The sequence below is a fragment of the Nicotiana sylvestris genome, chromosome 4 (assembly GCF_000393655.2).
Source record: "Nicotiana sylvestris chromosome 4, ASM39365v2, whole genome shotgun sequence".
In the NCBI taxonomy this organism is placed as follows: domain Eukaryota; kingdom Viridiplantae; phylum Streptophyta; class Magnoliopsida; order Solanales; family Solanaceae; genus Nicotiana; species Nicotiana sylvestris.
This window is the reverse complement of record NC_091060.1, coordinates 132,835,588-132,862,007: the sequence shown is the minus strand read 5'-3', so window position 1 is coordinate 132,862,007 and position 26,420 is coordinate 132,835,588. Positions and strand designations below refer to the sequence as shown.

Here is a 26,420-nt window from a genome sequence, read left to right as displayed (position 1 = left end):
CAGACTCAAACCCTTAAGAAGGTTGTCATGCCATCCATCATCCGGGATGAGCCACCCGATTCACACAAACTTTACCTTTGGAAAGAACCGTGACATTAATAAAACCAAAGGCTTATTGATCACGCAAAATTGTAAAATAAGAAGCTACGAACCGAAAAAGCTATTAAATGAAATAAGAAGCTAATACTATTAAGGAAAGTGCAAAAGAAGCTAAGAAGTAAAATATGGAAAGTAAATTGAATATGTACAAAAGGGGGGGGGGGGTTTAGATGAATATCCATAAGAAGGGATGAATATATACATGAGAGTAACTTTATATACAAACCAAGATTGCAAAATACGAAGAGTGAAATAAATTGGTAAAATTATATACATACCAAAAGTGAAAAAGCATAACAAAAAAAAATAAAATAGTATCATAATTACAGTCCAATATCATCCAAATAGGGCTACCCCCTCAAATGAAAGCTAGCTAGCCAAAAATAAGCTCAAAACGAAGATAGAGAGTAAAGAAAACTCCCTATGGATCCTCCGTCTGCATGGGGTCCTGTGGTAGCATGGGCTCCTGCAATTGAGTGGGGTCCTGCAACTGCTCGGGAACCTGTGGCTAGATCCCTATAACCTATGTCTGCTCTGGGACCTGAGGCTAGCTAGAGGAACCTCCCTGCAGGTCCTCCAACTCAATCATTGCATCATCTGCCTGGGGGATCACTCTCCTCCTCTTTGGGGCCCTCTCCAACTCCGGCTCCTGCTCCGGCTCAGTCTGAGCTGCTCGAGGCTGGTCATGCAACAATAGCTCCAATGGTAGATGATCAACAACCTTCATCTTCTCCACTTCTCCCCTCAACTCCTTCACAGACTCATTTGAGGCCTGAGTATGCTTCAGCTTCTTTGTCTGCTTGGTCAGCTCATTCAGTGACTTTCCATGAGCATCTATAGCATCCATAATCAACTTATGGTTCTCCAGGAGCTTCTTCTGGTTGTCCAGAAGATCCTTGAGGGTCTTCTCCACTGACGCTGGAACTTGTGGCTGTGGGGGTACGAACTGGGTTGCCACCGAGCTAGAAAGTACAGACAACTTAGAAGTTGATAGAGCATTAATTGTTGATACTGCAGAGTATTCGGTTCAAACCTTGGGTCAATGTGTAGGCTGGGGATGATGAAATATCTGGAGTGGAGGTAGATGGTCCAGAGGCAATATCTGGTGTGGCTGTGGGAGGCTGAGAAGAAAGGACTACTACTACTGGCTCTTCAGACTGACTAGTAGAAGTACTGGCTTTGCCTTTAGGTTCTTTGCCTTTGGGGTTGTCATCGGCTTGAGGTTGTATCACGAAAAAGACATCTTGGGCTTTACCTTCACGTCAAAGTTCCTTTTCTCCACCTCCTGGTCTTCCAAATACATTGTAAGGAAGTGCGGAAAGGGGTATGATCTGTCACCCCCATTGACCATCCTAGTGATCACCCTAAACATAACATTCCCGACATTGATCAGGTACCCCGCCATAATAGATGCCACCAATATCGCCCGAGAGACCAGCATAGAGTTTTCATGGGTAGTGGGATCTAGCCTGCTGCATACAAAAGTCTCCCCCCCCCCGTCACCTCAAAATTTAGAGTTTTCCTCAAGATTGCAACTCCTGATGTCAACCATGCTGGGGTGGTGCCCGGGAGAGCCAGATATGATACTAACCATGGACGGGCTGCCTCATCAAGTGCCGACTTCTCCAAGTACAATGATTCATCTTCCTCAGGGAAACCCAGGTACTCATTGATTGTCTTTCCATCGAATTTCACTTTAGCGTCCCGCATTTTAGTCACTTTGGTATTCTTCTTGATGTGGGAAGCATTGGCGTAAAACTCTTTGACTAAGTGCTCGTTTGCCTCTAACACCCCGCTAGTGAAGTAATCCACCCCACTTGTTCATTGAATTGCTATTTCACATTGGGGTTATGCGGCAAGAGATCCCTTACTATGAACTGGCACTCAGGAATAAGCGACCTTAGAGGCCACCACTCCCAGAACTTGTGATAAGCCAGCTCACTAACGAGCCACTTTTGCCACACCTCGGGGTTTCTAGTTCTTTCCACACCCCCAGTTTGAGGCACACCCCCTCCCTCTTCATCAGGTACCCCAGCATTTACATCTTGCCCAGGTGACGGAGGTGTAGGTGAGGATGAAGCTGCACTATCACTGCTCTCAGATGAGCCCTCAGACGACTCATAAGAAATCTGAACTAAAGAGCAGTAGGAGAGACTGAAGGTGTGGGTAAATCTCTCAAGCGAAACCTCTCTGGGAAATTAGGCACATACTCCGGCACTGAATTAGACTCAGATGCCTCCTAGGAGAGTAAGTACTCACTTCCCTTAGAATGGGAAGCAACTCTATCTGCAACTTTGATTTTCTTTCTGGTTTCCCCAATTGCTTTCCGAACCTGTGGGGTCAATTTTACCATTCCTCGTCCCCTACTCCGGGAGGACTCCCCTCTTCCTTTCTTTTTGTCACCACCTCCTCTTTGTTTAACCATTGTTTGCAAGAAGAATTCAGTTAATGTTTGTTAGTATCAATACCAGAAGAAGTAGTGAAGATTATGATTGGAAACAGTTGACAGTGTAAAATAGAACTGCAGACTGCGGTCCGCGAAAAATGCATTGCGACCGCGAAGGCTGCACCGCAGACCAAAAAAAATCAACTGCGGAATGCGGAGAGGTGGGATTCAGACTACCCAGTCTCTGATTAAATGGCACCGCGGACCATGAAAAATGGAGCGCTGCTGCGGTAATCAAAACTTGAACATCTTTCAAAAGATAGATGACCACGAGCCGCGGAAAAACAACTGCAGATCGTGATGGTCAAATCTGGGCTCAACACCTAGGGTTTCTAATTTTTCATGCAATTTGGCGTTAATCAACATATCATCAATCCCACTAGGTAGTTAATAACAATTTCTAATTAAAACCTAATCTAATTAACACTTATGGAACCCTAAATTAAAATTGAAAGAAAGAGGAGGAAGAAGAAGTAATAACTATCAATGTAAAAGAAAAATAAGAACAAAATTAAAGACTAAAGATAGGTTTGAATTACCAGGGGTGAGATGCAATAGAGATGATGCTCAGTTCTTGTGTTGTGCAATTTGGTGCGTGAGTGAACAGTAGTGTATAGTGGTTGAGAATGCAAAGGGCGAAAAGTATAAAAGGGGTACTGAGGTCCTATTTATAGAAAAATACCTGGGACCCACACTACTTACCCACCGCGGACCGCGGTTATGAAACTCAAAAGGGCATTGGCATGGACTTCACCGCGGACCACAAAGAATGCACCGCAGCCGCGGTAAGACACTGTGGATCGCGAAAACTGCATTGCAGCCGTGGTTGAAACTTCAAAGAACTATCACTTTGGCACATTTAGCACCGCTGACTACAAACAATTTTTGCCCCGCCGAAAAGGCCACCGCGAACCGCAAAAAATGGAGCGCGGTCGCGGTCCAAAGTTCAGAGAGTGACACATTTTTGCCAGCTTAGTCCTGCACTGCATCAAATATTCCTATACACATATCACAACTAGTTAGTCCAAAAACAAATCCTATACTAAGAGAAAAATCAAAGAAAAGCAAGAAGAAAAACGCATGGGTTGCCTCCCAAGAAGCAGCTGATTTAACGTCATGGCACGACGCAAGTTACCATCAATCACTTGAGATGGATCATCACCCCCACGTGGCTGTCATCAAATTTACCAAGATAGTGCTTGACTCTGTGCCCATTAACTCTAAAGATCTCACCATTTTTTGTTTTTCAAATCAAGAGCACCAAATGGAGTCACAAGCACCACCTCAAAAGTTCCACTCCATTTTGATTTAAGCTTTCCCGGAAACAGTCGTAACCGAGAATTGAACCAGAGAACCAAATCACCTACTTTGAACTCCTTGCCACGAGCATATTTGTCATGTAAGTACTTCATCTTATCCTTATACAAGGACGAGCTGGAATAGGAATGGAACCAGAACTCATCAAGCTCATTAAGTTGCTCCACCCGAAGATTTGCTGGCACATCCCATTCAAGATTTAACTTCCTCAAAGCCCATATGGCCTTGTGCTCTAACTCGATCGGTAGATGGAAAGCTTTCCCAAATACCAACCCATATGGAGACATACCAATCAGAGTCTTGTAAGCAGTCCTATAAGCCCAAAGAGCATCATCCATTTTATTTGACCAATCGGTCCTATTTGCATTGACCGTCTTTGACAATATATTCTTGATCTCCTGGTTGGAGACTTCAACTTGCCCACTAGCTTGAGGATGGTAAGGGGTAGAAACCTTGTGATTGACACCATACTTTGCAAGTAAAGTGTCAAATACCTTATTGCAAAAATGAGACCCTCCATCATTAATGATTGCTCTAGGAGTGCCAAACCGAGTAAAGATACTCTTCTTGAGAAAGGCCACAACACTCCGGGCCTCGTTGTTGGGTAAATCCACGGCCTCAACCCACTTTGAAACATAATCAACGGCCACAAGAATGTACGTGTTGCCACATGAACTTACAAAAGGTCCCATGAAGTCGATGACCTACACATCAAATATGTCAACCTCAGGAATAATGTTGAGAGGCATTTCATCCTTCTTTGAAATTCTTCCAGCTCTCTGGCACTCATCACATCTCTTCACAAGATTACCCCGCATCCTTGTACAATGTTGGCCAATAGAATCCACAACTAAGAACCTTTGAAGCTGTCCTCGCCCCCACCATGATGACCACCGTAGAGAGAGGAATGACAAGCCTCTAAAATACTCAATTGCTCCTCCTCCGGGACACATCATCAGATCACACCGTCGGTGTAGATTTTGAACAAGTAAGGCTCATCCCAATAGTTGTACAAACTATACCGTTTGAGCTTCTTCCTTTGGTTAGAAGAGAGCTCATACTATTCACAGACACAGAGAGGAGTTGCTCATCGGGAAATGAATCATTAATCTCGAGGCCATCACGGGGCCTTCCCTTTTCCTCCAAGCGGGACAAGTGGTCCGCCACTTGGTTTTCACACCCTTTCCGGTCCACAATCTCCAAATCAAACTCTTGAAGCAATAAGACCCACCTCATCAACCGAGCTTTGGAATCCTTTTTCGCCATCAAGTAGTGGAGTGCGGCATTGTCGGTATGAACTATCACCTTAGCACCTATGAGATAAGGCCTAAACGTCTCTATTGCAAACATAATAGCCAACAACTCTTTTTCCGTCACCGTGTAGTTCACTTGAGCATCATTCATTATTTTTCTTGCATAATACACCGGGTGAAACATCTTGTTTACTCTTTGACCCAAGACCACTCCAACCGCAATGTCACTTGCATCACACATGAGCTCGAAAGGTAAGCTCTAATTGGGTGCAGTAATAATGGGAGTGGTTGTCAATTTGAACTTGAGGAGATCAAAAGCTTTCATACATTCCTCATTGAACATGAAAGTGGCATGGGATTGGTCTTATGGCCGAGGACAATGCCTTCCTCGACCATAAAGTGGCATCTTCTCAGTTAAGCACAAGATTGGTCTCTTCACACCTGGCTAACACCTTGTCAAGATTTTTCAAATATTCATCAAACGAGTCACCCACAACACTGAAGTCGTCCATGAACACCTCCAAAATTTCCTCTACCATGTCGGTAAATATGGCCATCATACATCGCTATAATGTAGCCGGTGCATTACACAAACCAAATGGCATCCTAGAAAAGACAAAGGTGCCATACGGACAAGTGAAGGTTGTTTTCTCCTGATCTTTAGGAGCAATCAAAATCTGGTTGTACCCGGAGTACCCATCCAAGAAACAGTAAAACGTCTGCCCAGCAAGTCTGTCTAGTATCTGGTCAAGAAAAGGCAATGGAAAGTGGTCCTTGCGGGTCACTTTATTCAGCTTGCGGTAGTCCATGCACACCCTCCATCCGGTGACAGTCCTAGTGGGAATCAACTCATTTTGCACATTGGTAACCACGGTCATACCACCCTTCTTCAGCACACATTGCACCGGCAAAGTCCAAGTATTGTCCGAGATGGGGTACACAACCCCTGCATCCAACCACTTGATCACCTCCTTTTTGACAACCTCTTGCATAACTTCATTCAACCTCCTTTGATGTTCTATGGAGGGGTTGGCATCCTCTTCAAGTATAATCTTGTGCATACAAAAGGTGGGGCTTATTCCCAGATATCAGCTAGAGTCCATCCGATTTCCTTCTTTTGTTTTTGGAGCACCACCAATGTGGCATCTACCTGCATGTTAGTAAGACAAAAGGAAAGAATAATTGGCAAAGTTGAACTAGGGCCTAAGAATTCATAACTGAGGTGTGGAGGCAACAACTTCAACTCCAACACGGGAGGTTCCTCAATTGAGGGCTTTGTGGTGGAGTCTTTCTATTCTCAAGATCCAAAGAGAGTTTCCGAGGCTCATAAGAGTAAGAGCTCATTCCATGTAAAGCATTGACACACTCCACCCGGCCTTCATCCTCATTGACATCAAGATTCAATAACACTACTTCTAGAGGGTCCTCCATATTGATCATTGCACTAGTATCATCAACTATCACTGCCGTAACAAGATCCACAAAAGAGCACACTTCAATATTGTTGGATGCTTCATTGACTTGCACACATGAAAGACCACTTTTTCATCACCCACCCGGAAGGTGAGTTCCCCTGCTTCCACATCAACTAAGGCCTTCCCAGTTGCAAGTAAAGTTCTTCCCAATATGATCGGAACCTCATAATCAACCTCGCAGTCCAGAGATCACAAAGTCAGCAGGCAAAATGAACTTGTCCACCCGAACAAGAACATCATCAATAATACCAAGAGGCCTCTTCATTGTTCTATCCGCCATTTGTAACCTCATTGAAGTAGGTCGTGGTTGATTATTACCCAAAGTTTTGAAAATGGAGTAAGGCATCAAATTGATGCTCGCTCCCAAGTCACACAATGCATTTGCAAAATCTGCACTCCCAATGGTGCATGGAATAGTGAAAGCGTCGGGATCTTCAAGCTTTGGAACCATCAAGTACACAATTGCACTTACTTGGTAAGTCATTTTGATGGTCTCACAATCCATGGATCTCTTTTTAGTCATCAAGTCTTTCATGAACTTGGCATAACCCGGCATTTGTTCAAGAGCTTCCACTAATGGAACATTGATTGACAAGCTTTTCATCATCTCTATGAACTTCTTAAATTGGTTCTCATTTTTTTGCTTCGCAAGCCTTTAAGGGTAAGTTGGAGGAGGCCTTGGCAAGGGAGCCTTAGAGGGGGCACTACCATTTCCAGTATGTCTATTACGTGTTCCCTAGATGGGTTCACATCATCTTGGGTCTCCACCTCATCATCATGAACATCAATCCTCACTTCCGCATTCACATTCTCTTTTCTCACTTGCTCATCAACTAAAGGAACATCATCATCATCTTGTACTTGAATCTCATCACTCACAATTTCCTTTTGCTTGGAGGTATTCACATCACCACCTCGACCACTTCTAGTAATCACCGCCATTGATTGCCCGATGTTGTTCCCACCCTTCGGGTTTACTACCGTATCACTTGGTAGAGCCCCCTTAGGACGAGTATTCAAAGACTGTGAAATCTGGCCAAGTTGAACCTCCAAATTCCGGAATGAAGTATTGTGGGATGCCACCTGGGCATCAGAGTCGGCGTTCTTCTTCATCATATGTTAAAACATCATCTCGATCCTTCACATATCATTGTTTGACGAGCTAGGACCTTGGGACAGAAATGGAGGTGGGTTATTTGGTTGTTGATACATCGGAGGCCTTTGAAAGCCTTGCCCCTGATTCCCTTGATTGCCATTGTTCCAACCCCCTTGGTTGTTGTTTCCTCCCCAATTGTTGTTGTTGCCACACCAGTTGCCCTGATTGTTCTGGTTGCCCCAATTTTGATTGTTGTTCCCCCGGTTGCTATTGCCTTGTTGGTTTTGATTCCCCCAATTTCCTTAGGATCTCCATTGTTGTTATTGGTTAGGAGCATTGCCCCTTTGTCCTTGGAATTGTTCACATACTGCACTTCTTCATTCTACTCATCATAACCCTCATCTTGATTGAAACCACCACTACCTTGGTCATATTGATCCGGACTACTTTGACCTTGTTCTCCTCTTTATCGCCTCTTGTTGACCAACATGTTGACACCTTCCATAGCATTAACTTGTCTAGGGGCTTGAACTTGTTGTAACTGAGCTTTAGCCAACTGGTTCATTGTTGCAGTCAACTCTGCTATTGCTTGCCCATGGTCATGGAGCTCTTTGTGTAAGTGAAGGACAGTGGGGTCACCCCGTGGCACATTAGCTCGACTCTACCAAGCTGAAGAAGTATCAGCCATCTCATCAAGAATATCACAAGCCTCAGCATAAGGTAGCTTCATGAAATTACCCTCTGCTAACTGGTTCACCACACACTGATTGGTCGTGTTTATACCCCGGTAAAATATCCGTTGAATCATTGCCTCAGTCATATCATTGTTGGGGCATCACTTGCCCATAGTTCTATATCGATCCCAGATTTCGTGAAGGGGCTCATTTGGTTCCTGTTTGAATGCTAAGATTTCGTCCCTCAATGTCACCATATGTCCCGATGAGAAAAACCTGGCTATGAACTTATCGGCACTCTCATCCCATGTAGTGATAGAATGGTTGGGAAGCTTCTTGAGCTAGTCCAAAGCTTTACCTCTAAGTGAGAAAGGAAATAATCTCAACCACAACGCATCCTCTGACACATTTGTTTGCTTGCTTCCCCAACACGTATCCACAAAACCCTTGAGATGTTTATATGCATTCTGATGGGAAGCTCCTGTGAAATACCCTCGATGCTCCAACAAAAGTCAGCATCACATTTGTAATTTGGAAATTGCGTGCCCGGATCCGGGGTTGGACAATTGCAGTAGCATATCCTTTGTTTGGAAGCACTCGAGGAGCGACTCTTGGAGGAGGCGGGGGATGGTCTGGAACATTATCATTGGCTTGGCAGCCTCTCATTTGAGCTTGAGGCACTATAGGTGCCTCATCATCAATATTGTCATCAACCTCCTCCCCCGAAATAGCATTTTCAAGATTATCAACTCTGAACCGCCTCTATCTTCTTTGGATCAACCTGAATACCCTCGCTGGACACCACGTGCCCCAAGAAAGCCATTGAACTGAGCCAAAACTCACACTTGGAGAACTTTGCATAAAGGTTTTCCTCCCTCAATCTCTGCAACACAACTCTCAAATGCTCTGCGTGCTCCTCCTTACTACGCGAATACACAAGAATATCATCAATGAAAACTATGACAAACGAGTCGAGATACGGCCGGAACACGCTGTTCATCAAATGCATGAATGTTGTTGGGGCATTGGTCCGCCCAAAAGACATCACAAGGAACTCATAATGACCACAATGGGTCCTGAAAGCTGTCTTAAGAATATTTGAGTCCCTGATCTTTAACTGGTGATACCCTGAACGAAGATCAATCTTGGAGAACACTCTCGCTCCCTGAAGTTGGTCAAATAAATCATTAATGCGAGGCAAATGATACTTGTTATTAATTGTAACCTTGTTCAACTACCTGTAATCAATGCACATCCTCATCGTGCCATCCCTTTTTCTTCACAAATAGCACAGGAGCACCCCACAGTGAAACAGTAGGCCGAATAAAGCCCTTATCAAGGAATTCCTGAAGCTGCTCTTTCAACTCCTTCAACTCCGCTAGTGCCATATCGTACAGTGGAATAGAAATAGGCTGAGTTCTCGGCACCAAATCAATACCAAAGTCAATATCCCTGTTCGGTGGCATGCCTGGCAGGTCTGCAGGAAACACATCAAGAAAATCCCTCACAACAAGAACAAAATCAATTCTGGGAGTCTCTGCATTGACATCCCTCACAAATTCTAAGTATGACAGACAAACCTTCCCAACCATCCGCTGGGCCTTCAAAAATTAAATCACCCTAGTGAGAACAAAATCAGTCGAACCTCGCCACTCAATCCGTAGCACACCAGGCATAGCCAATGTCATTGTCATAGCATGATAGTCCAATATAGCACGACACAGAGATAACCAATCCATGCCCAATATTACATCAAAGTCCACCATACTAAGCAGCAATAGATCCACTTGGGTCTCCAGACCCCAATAGTCACCACACACGACTGGTATACACGGTCCACAACTATAGTATCGCCCACTGGAGTAGATACACAAACAAATGAAACAAGACACTCACGGGGCGTATCCAAATAACAAGCAAAGTATGAGGACATATATGAAAAAGTGGAACCAGGATCAAATAATACAGAGGCATGTCTATGGCAGACTGAGACAATACCTGTAATCACAGCATCTGAAGCAACAACATCTGGTCTGGCGAGGAGTGCATAGAAATGGGCCTGACCACCGCTTGATCGACCTCCCCCTCTGGGGAGTGACCCCTAGTTGACTGATCTCCACCCCTGGCTACCTGAGGGGGTGGTGAAGTAACTAGGGCTGAAGTCGAGGGCTGACCCCTTTGTTGAGACGGACCCTCAAGAAGATGAGGACACTGCTTTATTATATGCCCAAACTCTCCACACTCGTAACAACTCCCTAGTGCAGGAAACGGGGACTGAAGGGAACCCATGGCACCGGAATGACCAGTAGAAGGACTTGGCATGGAAGAACCCTAGACCGATGGAGCACGAGATGAACTCTGGGCTATTAGGGCACTGAGTGATGAATGGCCCTGATGTGAGCTGTGAGACCCATGACCCGATGACGCCCCACGATGAACATAGCGAGCTAACTGAGCATGCCTGAATGGATAGCCTCTGCCGTGTTGAAGCTGACCTCTCGAAGGAGCACCACCAAAACTACCAGATCCACGAGGCATCTTGGCCTCTCTCTCATCTCGCTCCTAGCGACAAACTGACTCAATCTCATGAGCGATATCAACGACCTCCTCAAAAGTAGAACTTGACACCCTCTCCCTGGTTATGAGAATCCGAAGCTGATATGTGAGGCCATCAATGAACCTCTGAATCCTCTCTCTATTCGTAGGAACCAACCAAACAACATGACGAGCTAACTCCGTGAACCTCATCTCATACTGCATCACAATCATATCCCCCTGATATAACTGCTCGAACTACCTGTGCAGCTCCTCTCTGCGAGACTGTGGCACATACTTTTCCAAGAAGAGAACGGAGAACTGCTGTCAGGTATGGGGCGCTGCATCAATAGGCCTACGCCTCTCATAAGCCTCCTACCAAGTAAAGGCAGCTCCCGAAAACTGAAAGGTAGTAAATGCGACCCCACTGGTCTTCAGAATACCCGCTGTGCGAAGAATGCTCTAACACATGTCCAAGAAACCCTGGGCATCCTTGCCCTCTGTGCTACTGAAAGTCGGAGGCTGAAGTCTACCAAACCTCTCCAATCGATGTAGCTCATCGTCAAGCATAACTGGTACCACGTACTCCCGAGCTTGTGCAACCAGCTGGGCTAGAGGTGACCCAGATGTCTGAAGTCCCTACACAACTTGCTCAGGTGTGCGAGTAACGGGAGTCTGAGTGCCTCCCCCGGCCTGAGAAGTAGCTGCGGTCGTAGTAACTAAGACTACCTTAGCCAAACCATTGCACACTGATAGAATCTAAGCTAGAGCCTCTTAAAGGCCTGGAATCACAATAGGCACAGCCGGTGCCTGGGCTGGTGCTGCTGGAGCGTCCACAACTAGGACCTGATCCTGAACTGGGCAGCTGGTGGATCTGTAGGTGCTGCCCTAGCTGTTGTGCGGGGTACACTCTTGCCCCTACCATGGACTCGACCGCGAACTCAGCCTCTAGTGGCCCCAACTGGTGGTACTAGTGGTCGTCCGTTCTGACCGGTAGCACATGTCCTCATCATCTGTGAGAGAATAGAATAACAGAAGTTTAGTACTAGATAAACATATTCGCACGACAGGAATTTCATGAATGTGAAGTTTTTCTTAAAGGTTTTGCAGCCTCCCGAGGATAAGTACAGACGTCTCCATATCGATCCGCGACACTCTACTAAACTGGCTCATGACTCGCGAGACCTATGTAACATAGGCTCTGATACCAACGTGTCACGACCCCAAATACTCTGGTCATGATGGCACCTATCACATTACTAGGCAAGCCAACCAAATATTTACCATAACGAAACCTTTTATAAAAATTATTTTCTAGCATCGAATAAGTATCATATGAAATAGATGAATAAAATAGAATATGCGGAAAACCTGTACAAAATGCCAACACAGCCCAACAATCCGGTGTCACTAGTAAAGAGCCACTAAATACAACTCAAACTGACTGAATAATACATTATAAGTCTGAAATAACAGAATACTAAGATAGGAAGGAGGAAAGTAGGGCTGCGAACGCCGTGCAGCTACCTTGTAGTCTCCGATAAAGCTCTGAGAGTGTTGGAATCCCTCAGTCTGATGTTTGGGCACTTGGATCTGCACACAAGGTGTAGGGAGTAACGTGAGTATGCCAACTCAGTATGTAACTAAAGTAAATAAGGTCTGAGTGCAGTGACGAGCAGTTGAAAATCATATAAGAGTGTTCAAGAGAATATCAAGTCAAACTCATCAATTTAATAGCTAGTTATTTCGTAAAAACTTCAGTTTCGATTGAAATACTTTGAAATCATTTATTCAACATATTTCCACAGAGGCTCAGTATAAAAGAAGAGTGAAAACAGCAAAATGTCATAAACGGACCCCTTGGGCAAGGTATCACTCACAATATAGCCTCTCAGACAAGCCTCTAAGTCACTCGTGACTCAGCTCTCGTCACATATTACTCACACTCAGCACTCCGGCTCAATAATATCTCATAATAATAGTAATCATAATAACCACTGCAGCGTGTAGCCCGATCCATAGTTTATAGTCGACTACGCTCACTAGGGTGTACAGACTCCGGAAAGGCTCCTACAGCCCAACGTCATATTGCTGCGGCGCGCAGCCCGATCCAATATATATCACTACAATGTGCAGCCCGATCCATATGTATATCGTTGCTGCAGGCAGCCTGATCCATAATTCATAATATCGCTGCGACGTGCAGCCCGATCCATAATAGATATATAATCCTCATCATCTGGTCCTAAAACTCTCTCAGTCATTAACCTCACGGCCACTCGGGCATATCAGTAAAAATCAGGGAACTCAGCCCAAACAGTTTCCATATTTTAAGAAACAGTGTGATGAAACCGGTTTTAAACAAATAACAGGCAAAACATGACTAAGGATATGCTTTCAAATCAAACAGAGTTAGGAAAGTAGTAAAAATACACATAAGGGTCTAAACAAGTCGGCAAAAGACCCCAAACACGGCGTACAACCCAACATATAGTATCAATCTCTAAAATACGGGATGTCATAAGATTTCAAATCAAATAAGCGGCTTAATAGTTATTACTGGACGGACAAAGTCACAATTCCTACTGGTGCACGCCCACACGCTCGTCACCTAGCATGTGCGTCACCTCATTTATCAAAACAATGCGAAATACCGGGGTTTCATACCCTCAAGTCCAAATTTACAATGGTTATTTACCTCCAACCGGATGAAATACTACTCCGCGACGCCCTTGCCTCTCGACTCGGCCTCAACTCGCATTGAATCTACCCAAAATCAGAATCATAATATTAGAATATGCTAAGGGAACGAAGCCCATGTGATCACATTACAACACAAATCCAGAAATTGGCCAAACCTGACCCCTGGGCCCACGTCTCGGAATTAGATAAAAATTACATCAATAAACTCCTTATCCTCCCACGAGTTCATACATACCAAGAGTACCAAAATCAGACCACAAATGACCCTTCAAATCCCTAGATTAAGGTCTCCAATTTCCAAGCCCTAAACCCCCAATTATAGCTACTAATTTTCATAGATTTCAAGCTTAATTAGTCAAAACCCATCATAGAAACAAGTTTAGGATCCAAAAATCTTACCTCCACGAAACCCTGTTGAAATCTCTCTTCAAATTGCTCCCCCAAGCTCAAACCCGCATGAAAATAGTGAAAAATCGTGAAGGGTCAAATTTATATGTTCTGCCCCAGCTAAACCGCTTCTGCGGTACAAAATCTCGCACCTGCAATCCCAGGTGTGCATCTATGGAATTCACTTAACCCCTCACAACCGCACCTGCGATCAAGATTCCGCACCTACGCTATCGCAGGTGCGCTCAAACATCCACATCTGCAGTTCCAGCTCCTCTTGCCCATTTCCTTATCTGCGACCCTCATTGTGCTTCTGCGGACCCGCACTTGCGGTCCCCAAGCCGCAGGTGCGGTTATGACCAAAACTTCAGAAATGTCTAACTCTAAACTTCCTATCCTTCAGCTTCAACTGCAAATTTCCAGCTTCAGCTGCAACCACCCGAAATCACCCCGAAACCTCAACCCAAAGTATTAACAAGCCATATACCACCATCCAAACTTATACCAATCTTCGAAACACCTAAAATAACATCGAAGCAACAGTTCAACCACGGATTCAAGCATAAGAACTCCAAAAACCGAAGTCCGCTTTCGATCAAAAGGTCTATCAAACCTCGTTCGAATGACCTGAAATTTTGCACACACATCACAAATGACTCAACAGACCTACTCTAACTTCCGAAATTCCATTCCGACCCCTATATCAAAATCCCCGCTATCAACCAGAAAACGCCAAAAATCCATTTTCGCCAATTGAAGCCTAAATCTATTCCGGACCTCCAAAACACATTCCGATCACGCTCCTAAGTCCTTAATCACCTCCCGAAGCTATTCAAATCATAAAAACCAAATTCCGAGATCGAGACTTTTTTCAAATAAAAGGCCAACTTAAAAGACTAAGTGTGTCAAACCTCACCAAAATCATTTCGAACTCGAACTAACCAACTTGATACCATACAATACGACTGAACAAGACATAAAGAAGCAGAAATAGGAAAAACAGAGGGGTAACTCATGAAACGACCGGCCGGGTCATTACACGTGTATATCATGCACTTGGTGTTTTTTAATCTCTCCTGAGAATTGAACTATAATACTTCATAAAAAACAAGGAATCTACATAAATAGCCGGCCATATTCACTATTTTCTTTTAGCCATATATATAGATTATATTAATTATACACGATTATACACATATAATACGTGAAATATGCATATATTATATCTCCACCAACTATTTTTAGTTTAAATGATTGGGTGAGCGGCTATTTGAATTAATTCATCTATTTAATATTACACTTTATTGACACTAAATCATACTATTGGGTGTAGGTGCACATCTCATTTCAGACACACCTAGCAGCCTAGTTGAACGTGGAAAATTGGAGCAGGCAAAACAATCTCTAGCAAAAGTTCGTGGAACCAATAACAACATTGAAATCGAAGCTGAGCTAGCTGATCTTATTAAATCTAGTGAAATTGCAAGAGCTTCAAAGGAAGAGCCTTTTGTAACAATCTTTAAGAGACAACATCGGCCTCATTTGATCATTTCCATTGTCATACCATTTTTCCAGCAAATGACTGGGATTAATATCATTGCATTCTATGCCGCTGTCATTGGTCGTCTATTGAGGCAGGGCTTTACCTTCTAGTTGTACTATACCAGCCATCTATTTCGTATTTTCGTATTTTCGTATTTAGTATCCTATATTTCATATTTCATATCTCTTATATATTGTTGTTATTTTTATTACGCATTTTTATGGTACTAATATATCATCTCCTATTGTTTTTTGAGCCGAGGGTCTCCTGGAAACAGTCTCCCTACCCTTCGGGGTAGGGATAAGGTCTGCGTACATATTACCCTCCCCAGACCCCACTTGTGGGATTATACTGGGTTGTTGTTGTTGTTGTTGTTCTATGCCGCTGTCCTTTTTCGGTCAGTTGGTTTTGGGAATAACTCGGCTCTACTTGATGCTGTTATACTTGGATTAGTCAATCTTGGTTCAATCCTTGTGTCTACTGGTATTGTTGATCGGTTTGGTCGGAGATTTCTCTTCATAATGGGTGGAGTACAAATGGTCTTTTGCCAGGTGTGTGCTTAACCAATAGCCAACCGAGACAACTCGTTATGCACCCAAATATCCAAGGTAAAACTCAAGGAATAATTAGTTTAAGAGTTAAATATGTTTTGTGCGTAGATAGTGTATAAGTTGTATTAATCATCAGGTTAAATTGGCTTACAACAATATGTAACTTTTCATAACAAGCCAGATAAGGTAACAAGAAAAATAGAGTAATAACTTGTTATAACCAGTTAAATTGTAATAATAGCGTAAAATTTCTTAGTATTATCAGTGTATATAAGTTAAATTCTTAGAGAGTCTTAACTTCTTTAAGCTGATGATGTATTGTTTTGTTGCACTATCAAGTTAAGTTGACATGTAATGACATATAAATGCGAGCTTTTAACAAATTCGATGTAGTAACCGATCAAGAAAATAGAGTAAATATTAAATTATACTTGTAATAGAAAAATATTTATACTGTCCGTGTGTAAAACTTAGATGATCCTTATGTTAATTACATGATTGGCTTAATGTTAGTGAATGTAGCTATAGCTTCTACACTCGCAGCTTCAATAGGTGAAAATGGAAGCAAGCACATTACCAAGCAATATGCTGACTTAGTACTTACCCTGATGTGCATCTATGCTGCTGGTTTTGGTTGGTCATGGGGTGTCCTCTAAGTTGGCTCGTTCCAAGCGAAATATTTTCGATGAATATTCGATCAACGGGGCAGAGCATAAGTGTGGCCGCGAACTTTGCCACTACATTTGTTCTGTCTCAGACATTTTTGACAATGCTTTGTCACTTCAAGTATGGGGCTTTCTTGTTCTTTTCCGGTTGGATTGCTGTTATGATGGTTAGTATTCTGTATTCAAAACCGGAAAATCAGAAGATGTTAGTTAAAGATAACAAAAAACAGAAAATTCCGAGCCCACAAGTGTCTTGTGTGTTCTTAAGGAATTCAATCCCCTCACAATTGTCCAAGGTTTCGGATTAATTCCTTCCAGGATAGAACAGAATAACTATTTTGTGATAGCGGCACTTCAAATCATAGAACTTCAGCGAACTCAAATGGCAGAGCAAATCACACAAAAAATGCTTACATTTTTGTTTTGAATACAATGCAGAATGCAGAAGATAGAGGGGATAGATTTTCAAATTTCTTTGGTGGAAAATGAGGCTAAGGCTCTCTATTTATATCCAACGAAGTTTAGTCCCAACTGGTGTAAAGGTGCCTGTTTGTTGATAAGGTGTCTATTTCGCAGAAATTATTTAAATTTCTGTTAAGTGGAACGTTTGGTCGCGAACTCGATTGTTGGAAAATATTTCTTTCAAATTCATATTTCTCTCGCGAAAAAATATTAGAAAAGAAAATATTAAATGATGGAAAAGGAAAATAAATTTGGTCCAAAAAATTATCAATCAATCATATCAATTGACCGAATTCGAAGCGGAAGCGGAAGCAGAAGCCGAAATCGAAGCCGAAGTCGAGCCGAGCGAGCGACGACGACGACGACGACGGTGCGAGGCTTACTCTCTTCTCAACTCTTTAAGAGCTAGAAGAAGTGTTTCCATATATAAGCACAAGAATTTTCCTCTTCCTATACAATGAGGGGCAAATTTTCTTTGTAAAATGAATTAATTCAAAATTTCATTTCCCTCCATTTCTTTTCCCACCATTTTCCGTTCACACCTCTTTTGTTTTTATTAACAAAACCCAACAATCCCCCACATGAATGGAGAATGACTATCTAAAATAAATATGCATGAAAAACTGAGTGATTCGCAAGTAAGGATTAAACGTATATGGATAAGTAGGTTTCCCTTTGAACTTTCGGTAGTGAACATATGTCGGATATACTCGATCAGTCGGTAGATTTGATATCTTTGAACCGTCGAACTTTGATGTATACCTAGAAAGTCATACGTCACACAATCAACCCTTAACCATTTTTGGTTCTCATTGTTGTATTCGTTTCAATCATGAACACCGCCTGGTTTCATAAGTGCGTAGAGAACTGTGCATGGCCTTATGATGTTTGGCTAAAAATTCATATTTTTGCTTGTAATTTACCTTGCATTATACCTCAATTTTGTTAATTTGTGTGTGACTATTTGTGACTCGAGCTTAATAATAGTATTTATATGTGTAGGGGTCAATTGGAAGTGATTTGGAAAGTTTTCGTGCAAAGTGAAGTAAAATAAGGAAGAATATGGAAAAAATATAAGTTTGGTGCCCATGTCCCGGATAGCGAAGCGAGGCTCGCTTAAAGAGATCGAGACTGGAGCATAAGAGACTGGAAAAGTCCCGGACAGCAAAGCGAGGGTCACTTCGCGAGACCGGGACCGAAGTAGAAAATTTCAGCTTCTCCCATCCGAATTAGGAGAAGCTCAATTCACCCCAACAAACCCTAGCCGCTTTAAATACATCAAGAAAACATGCTTTTAGGGGGGAGACACTACTTTGAAAGGAGAGAACACTTTAGGAACATTATTTGGAGGTAAGAACATCACGTAGAATAATTTTTGGAAGAGAAAATCATCGAGTTCTTCTTCCTTAATTTTTTTTTTGTAATTTATTTATGCAAAATACTTGGAAAATTGTTACGACGAACATGAGTGGCTAAGAACTCTAGTTTCTAGGGTGTAGGTTAACATGATTATTAACGTTTATTAATCACATCTTCGTTAATTCGGATTATTATCTTGTGATTATTTCTTTAATTCTAGTTTTAACTTGTGAATTTTTGTAGCTACCAGTTCACCCTAGTATCTATGCTATATTTGGGAAAGCCATGTTTAGATTAGAGTAGAATTAGAGAGAGATTATTTCTGAACCCGTGGCTCGGGGGAAGACTTCGTGGTTAGGATAGGAATATACCTAATATCTTGCTTAGTCAAATACCGTATTATATTCGTTCATAATAGACTCAATACTATAGGAATATATGATTGATATATTGTGGACATGCGAGTAGTATTGTCGGAATATGCTATTCATATAAATGATTCAGTTAACTAGCAACCATAGATAATCTGGATTAACAAGTGCGATTATTGAACTTAATAGGATTGATAAACCAACCACAACCCTGGAATCTTCATCTCTTCTGAATTACAATCCTATCATACACATTTGCATTCTTGATAAATTAGTTGTTACTTGTTTTATTTCCGCAATAGTAGATTAATAGAAAAACATCACTCTTGATTATCTTGGACAATTGGCTGATTTTAGTTTGCTTAGTACAATTGATCTAAGTCTCTATGAGTTCGATATCTGACTTTTGAGTCATTTTATTACTTGTCGGCCACGTATACTTACGTGTACTTGGGAAACCAATAAGTTTTTGGCACCGTTGTCGGGGACTTAGTTATTGATTGTTTATTTAAGTTAAGCTTTTATTTGTTATTTGTTCGAGTTTTGATATTTAGTTTGCTTTATTTGTGATAAAGCAGGCTCTTCTATTGAATGCAGAGGAGTAGAAGCGCAAACAATCTCCTTCCTCTTGATCCTGAAATCGAATGAACACTTCACAGAGTGAGGAGGGAAGTCGATATTGGAACTAGAATTGAAAGAGAGTTGGACATCATAGTTCAACCACATCCAATAGAGATGGGAGGTAATGAAGAGCGTCCGGTGATAGAAACTGCAAGGCCCAATCTTGCTAATATGACTCGGGCTATTGTGAAGCCTGACATCATGGGTCACATTGAACTCAAACAGTATATGGTACAGCTGATTTAGTCAACAGGGCAGTATGTGGGTCTGTCTCATGAAGATCCACTATCACGACCCAAAATCCCAACCCGGTCGTGATGGCGCCTCTCATGAGGATAAGGCCAGCCAATCAACAAAACAGTACATCTCTTTATAATTACTTAGCAGGAATAAGTCTACATCATGGGCAATATAATCTTAAATGCGAAATAAACGTGATAGAACAAGGAAAACTCTCCCAACTCAGCCCGAAATCGGGGTGTCACAAGTCATGAGCTACTACAGAGTTTACTAATATTTTACAAAGTCTGGAATTATCATAAATAACAAAGATAAGGGAGAAAACGGGGCTGCGGACGTCAACAACTACCTCGTTACTCCTAAGTCACCGCCTGGTCTGGAAAGAATCAGCGCTCAGGAGCGAACTCAGCTCTGCCTGTATCTGCACACATGGTGCAGGGAGTAATGTGAGTACTCCGACCCAGTGAGTAATAAAAATAAATAACGACTGAAAACATGAAATCTCATAACGGCACAATATAGCGCTATCCCAAGCAGTAAAATCAGTTATACAGTAAAATAGTGAGTATCAGATAATTCTTCTTTTAAAACAGTAAAGACAAATAATTTCCACAGTAAGGATAAATCAAAAGCTTGCCCCTCGGGCTCAATATGTAAATCTCAGTATAGTATCAGCCCCTCGGGCTCACTCCCAACTCACCAGCACACAACATCAGCCCCTCGGGCTCACTCCCAACTCACCACACACAAGCAACGGCCTCTCGGGCCCACTCCCAACTCACCTGGGTACCCTGCGCTCACTGGGGGTGTGTACAGACTCCGGAGGGGCTCCTACAGCCCAAGCGCAATATCAATAGGCCTGAAAGCCTTCACACATCACACACGAGGCCTGAAAGCCTCCTCATATAACACTCGAGGCCTGAAAGCCTCCTCACATCACTCAACATATCCTCACGTATGGCCCTCGGCCTCAATCAGTCCAGAAAATAATCATAAGCCTCTTGGGCATCAGTAAAACAATAGTGCTCAGCTCAACAACATTATAAATATCATTAAATCTCGAGTTGAGTATAAATGTAGCTGAGTTCACAAAATAATATAATTCAATTGGACTGAGTTCAAATAATATTTCAATTCGTGAGGAAAATAGTGATGTAAATTCACAAAAGATTTCAGATAATTGGCACGAAGCCCAAATATGGCAATAAGCCCAATCATAGTGAAAAACAATAAATCTTTATCAATTACGCGGTAAAAATATCAACTGGGATGGACCAAGTCACAATCCCCAATAGTAAATGACCCCGCGCTCGTCATACAACGCGTGTCTCATCTCAACATAGCAGTATGTTGTGCAATCCGGGGTTTCAAACCCTCAGTGCATTATTTAAAATCATTACTCACCTCAAGATGGTCCAATGTCTACTCCGCTATGCCCTTGCATCTCGAATTTACCCCTTCGTGCGTCAAATCTGGTCAAAACCACAACGAATACATTACAATAGGCTAAGGGAATATAACCCAATCGAAAAGACTCAAAAAATATCGAAAATCACGAAATTTGCAAAACCCGAGCCCCGGGCCCACTTCTCGAAAAATTACGAAAGTCACATCACCGGATTCCTCGTCTCGCCACGAGTCCGTACATATAAAATTTACCAAAATCGGAGTTCAAATGACCCCTCAAATCTTCAAATCTTATTTTCAAATCCCTAGGCCTAAATCTTCAATTTACTCCTCAAAAATATGTAATCTAGTTGGATTATTCGATGATAATTCAATATTATGGAGTAGAAATAATCACAAGTGACTTACCTCAAGATTTCCCAAGATTTCTTGCTAAAAATAGCCCAAAATCCGAGCTTGGAAGTCAAAAAAATGACCAAACTCGGACTGCTGGACATTAAATCTGTCCAGAAATTTACGGTACTGTTCACGCGGGGGAACTATTCATACGCGTGAGGTCACTGTTCGCTGTTCACCGGCGCGGTTACTGTTCACGCACGGGTACTGTTCAATGCTGCAGAAAATACAGTAGCTTTTAAGAAATTTGCAGCACAACCATTTTTCACTAAAATGGCTCTAACTCCATCATACGAACTCGGAATTAGACGATTCTTGTTCCTATGAGTCAAAAATAATAATACGAACACAACCCTTCAATCGAAACTCAATTCGGAGCTCGTTTGCCCAGTTCAATACCCATTTCGCTCGTTAAACAATTAACTCACATTTTACGTCAAAAACCCAAATGCGACTTGATGAAATTAAACCAAAATTTCCAGATCAGTCCTATAATTCATGATTTAAATTCTGGAAGTCTGAAAATCAAATTTGGATCTCTAGAACTAAAATTAAACCTTTAGATCATTACATTTATGCTCAAAACGGCAAAAATCTTCCAAAAATGACCCGTTGGGCATCCGAAACACTCCCGAGGCCCCCGGGACCCCGACCAATAATACCAACCAGTCCCAAAATACATTACAGACTTGCTCGAGGCCTCAAATCACATCAAACAACGCTAAAATCATGAATCAACCTCCAATCCAAGTTTTATGAACTTTAGAATTTCCAACTTCTATTTCCGATGCCGAAACCTATCAAATCACGTCCGATTGACTTCAAATTTTGCACACAAGTCCAAAATGACATAACGAAGCTGCAGAAATTCTCGGAATTCCATTCCAACTGTCGGATCAAAATTTCACCTATCAATCGGAAATCGCCAAAATACTAACTTCGCCAAAATGAGCTAATTTCTTCACCGGACCTCCAAAATTAATTCTGATTGCGCTCCTAGGCCTTAAATCATCCCCTGAAACTAACCGAATCATCAAAATTCAATTCTGAGCCCTCTAACTCACAAGTCAACGTCTGGTTGACTTTTTCAAACTAATTCTTCCTTAAAGAGACTAATTAAACCATTTCATACCAAACTCGATCCGAATTGACTCAAATTCACCAAGTACACATATTGAAACATGAATAAGCATTTAACGGGGAATACGAGACGAAAATACAGGAAACAAAGGTTCGGGTCGTTACGTTCTCCCCAACTAAAACAAACGCTCGTCCTCGAGCGAGTTAAGAAACATACCTGGAGTTTCAAATAGGTGTGGGTACCTGCTCCGCATCTCCTGCTCGATCTCCCAAGTAGCCTCCTCCACGGGCCGACCTCTCCACTGTACTTTCACTGATGTTATATCTTTTGATCTCAATTTTTGAACCTGTCGACTCAAAATAGCCACTGGCTCCACATTATAAGTCAAATTTTCATCTAACTGTACTGTACTAAAATCTAAAATATGAGATGGGTCCCCATTGTACTTTCGGAGCATGGACACATGGAATACCGGATGAACACCTGACAATCTAGGCGGCAAAGCAAGCTCGTAAGCCACCTCTCCAATCCTCTTAAGTACCTCAAATGGTCCAATAAACCGCAGACTCAACTTCCCTTTCTTCTCGAACCTCATAACACCCTTCATCGGCGAAACCTTCAGCAAAACCTTCTCGCCCTCCGTAAATGACACATCTCGGACCTTCCGGTCCGCATAACTCTTCTGACGCGACTGAGCTGTGCGAAGTCTTTCCTGAATAACCTTCACCTTTTCTAAGGCATCCTGGACCAAATCTGTCCCCAACAACCTAGCCTCATCGGGCTCAAACCAACCCACTGGGGTTCTACACCGCCTCCCATATAAGGCTTCATACGGTGCCATCTGAATACTGGACTAATAGCTGTTGTTGTAGGCAAACTCTGCAAGTGGTAAAAATTCAACCCAAGAACCTCCAAAATCAATCACGCAGGCACGCATCATATCCTCCAATATCTGAATAGTACGCTAGGACTGTCCGTCCGTCTGAGGATGAAATGCTGAACTCAATTCCACCTGAGTGCCCAACTCGTGCTGAAAAGTCCTCCAAAACTGAGAAGTGAACTGAGTACCTCTATCCGAAATAATAGTAACTGGAACACCATGCAACCGCACAATCTCCTGAATAAAGATCCTAGCCAGCCGCTCCGCAGAATATGTGGTACACACCGGAATGAAATGCGCTGACTTGGTCAGCCTATCCACAACGACCCAAATCGAATCAAAATTCTTCAAAGTCCGAGGAAGGCCACTCACAAAATCCATAGTAACTCGCTCCCATTTCCACTCAATAATAATCATCTGCTGAAGCAAACCGCTCGGTCTCTGATGCTCATATTTCACCTGCTGAAAGTTGAGACACCGAGCCACATATCCCACAATGTCTTTCCTCATTCTCCTCCACCAGTAATGCTATCTCAAGTCCTGATACATCTTCTCAACACCCGGATGGATGGAATACCGCGAACTGTGGGCCTCCTCAAGAATCAAATCTCTAAGCCCATCAACATCGGGCACACAAATACGGCCCTGCATCCTCAATACGCCATCATCACCTATAGTCACATCTTTGGCATTATCATGCTGAACTCTGTCCTTAAGGACAAGCAAATGCGGATCATCATACTGGTGCTCTCTGATGCGATCATATAAGGAAGATCGAGAAACCACACTAGCCAATACCCGGCTAGGCTCAGAAATATCTAACCGCACCAACTGATTGGCCAAGGTCTGAACATCAACTGCAAGAGGCCTCTCCCCAACTGGGATGTAAGCCAAACTCCCCATACTGACTGCCTTTCGGCTCAACGCATCGGCCACTACATTGGCCTTTCCCGGATGATATAGAATGGTAATATCATAGTCTTTAAGTAACTCAAGCCATCTCCGCTGCCTCAAATTAAGATCTTTTTGTTTAAATAAATGCTGAAGACTGCGATGATCAGTGAATACCTCACAAGATACGCCATATAAATAGTGCCTCCAAATTTTTAAGGCATGAACTATAGCAGCCAACTCCAAATCATGAACAGGGTAGTTCTTCTCATGGGGCTTCAACTGACGAGAAGCATAAGCAATAACTCTACCCTCCTGCATTAGCACACAACCAATCCCAACTGTAGAAGCATCACAATATACCGTGTATGAACCTGTAGCTGATGGTAACACCAACACTGGAGTTGTGGTCAGAAGTGCCTTGAGCTTCTGAAAGCTCTCCTCACACTCGCCGGACCATACAAATGGGGAACCTTTATGAGTCAACTTGGTCAAAGGCGATGCAATAGAAGAAAACCCCTGAACAAATCGGCGATAATAGCCTGCTAGCCTAAGAAAACTCCGAATCTCTGTGACTGAGGACGGTCTAGACCAACTCTGCACTGCTTCTATCTTCCTTAGATCAACCTGTATACCCTCGCTGGACACTATGTGTCCCAAAAATGCCACAGAACTTAGCCAAAATTCACATTTGGAGAATTTTGCATAAACCTTCTCCTCTCCCAATCTCTGCAACACTACACGCAAATGCTGGGCATGCTCCTCCTGGCTACGCGAGTACACCAGGATATCATCAATGAATACAATAACGAATGCATCCAGATAAGGCTGTCATACACTGTTCATCAAATGCATGAATGCTGTTGGGGCATTGGCCAACCCGAAAGACATAACAAAAAATTCATAGTGACCATATCTAGTCCTGAAGGCAGTCTTGGGAATATCCGACTCCCTGATTTTCAACTGGTGATAGCCCGAACGGAGATCAATCTTAGAAAATACCCTCGCTCCCTAAAGCTGATCAAATAAGTCATCAATGCGAGGCAAATGATACTTGTTCTTCACTGTTACTTTATTCAACTGCCTATAATCAATGCACATTCTCATTGTGCCATCTTTCTTCTTCACAAATAAAACAGGTGCACCCCACGGGGACACGCTAGGCCAAATGAACCCCTTATCTAGGAGTTCCTGAAGTTGCTCCTTCAATTCTTTCAGCTCTGCTGGTGCCATACGATATGGCGGAATAGAAATGGGCTGAGTGCCCGGCACTAAGTCAATGCCAAAATCAATATCCCGTCCGGCGGCATGCCCGGTAGGTCTGCAGAAAATACATCAGGAAAGTCCCTCACAACTGGGACAAAATCAATACTAGGAGTCTCAGCTCCAACATCCCGCATAAAAGTCAGATATGATAGATAACCCTTCCCAACCATACGTTGGGCTTTCAAGAAAGAAATTACTCTGCTAGAGACATAATCAGTCATGCCACGCTACTCGATCCTCGGAACACCCGGAATAGCCAAAGTAACTGTCTTAGCATGACAGTCTAGAATAACATGACACAGAAATAACCAATCCATGCCCAATATAACATCAAAGTCCACCATGCTCAATAGCAATAGATCAACTCGGGTCTCCAGACCCTCAATAATCACAACACATGACCGATACACATGGTCCACAACAACAGTATCGCCCACTGGGGTAGATACATGAACAGGTAAAGAAGGAAACTCTCGGGGCATACCCAAATAATGAGCAAAATATGAGGACACATAAGAATAGGTGGAACCAGGATCGAATAATACAGAGGCATCTCTGTGGCAGACTGGACAATTCCTGTAATGACAGCTTTTGAAGCAATAACATAAAAAAATAGGCCCATCCACCGCTTGATCGACCTTAATCCCCGTAAGCAATAACCGACTCACCAACACGTCTCAAACTGGAACCAATATAGCACAA

At 42.7% G+C, this 26,420-nt stretch overlaps 2 pseudogenes; both read left to right on the top strand.

Annotated features, from left to right (window-relative positions):
* LOC104233829 (7-deoxyloganetin glucosyltransferase-like) overlaps positions 1-26,420 on the top strand; it is a 140,512-nt pseudogene that overhangs the window by 61,377 nt on the left and 52,715 nt on the right.
* LOC104233845 (sugar transport protein 5-like) lies at positions 7,772-19,803 on the top strand (annotated as a pseudogene).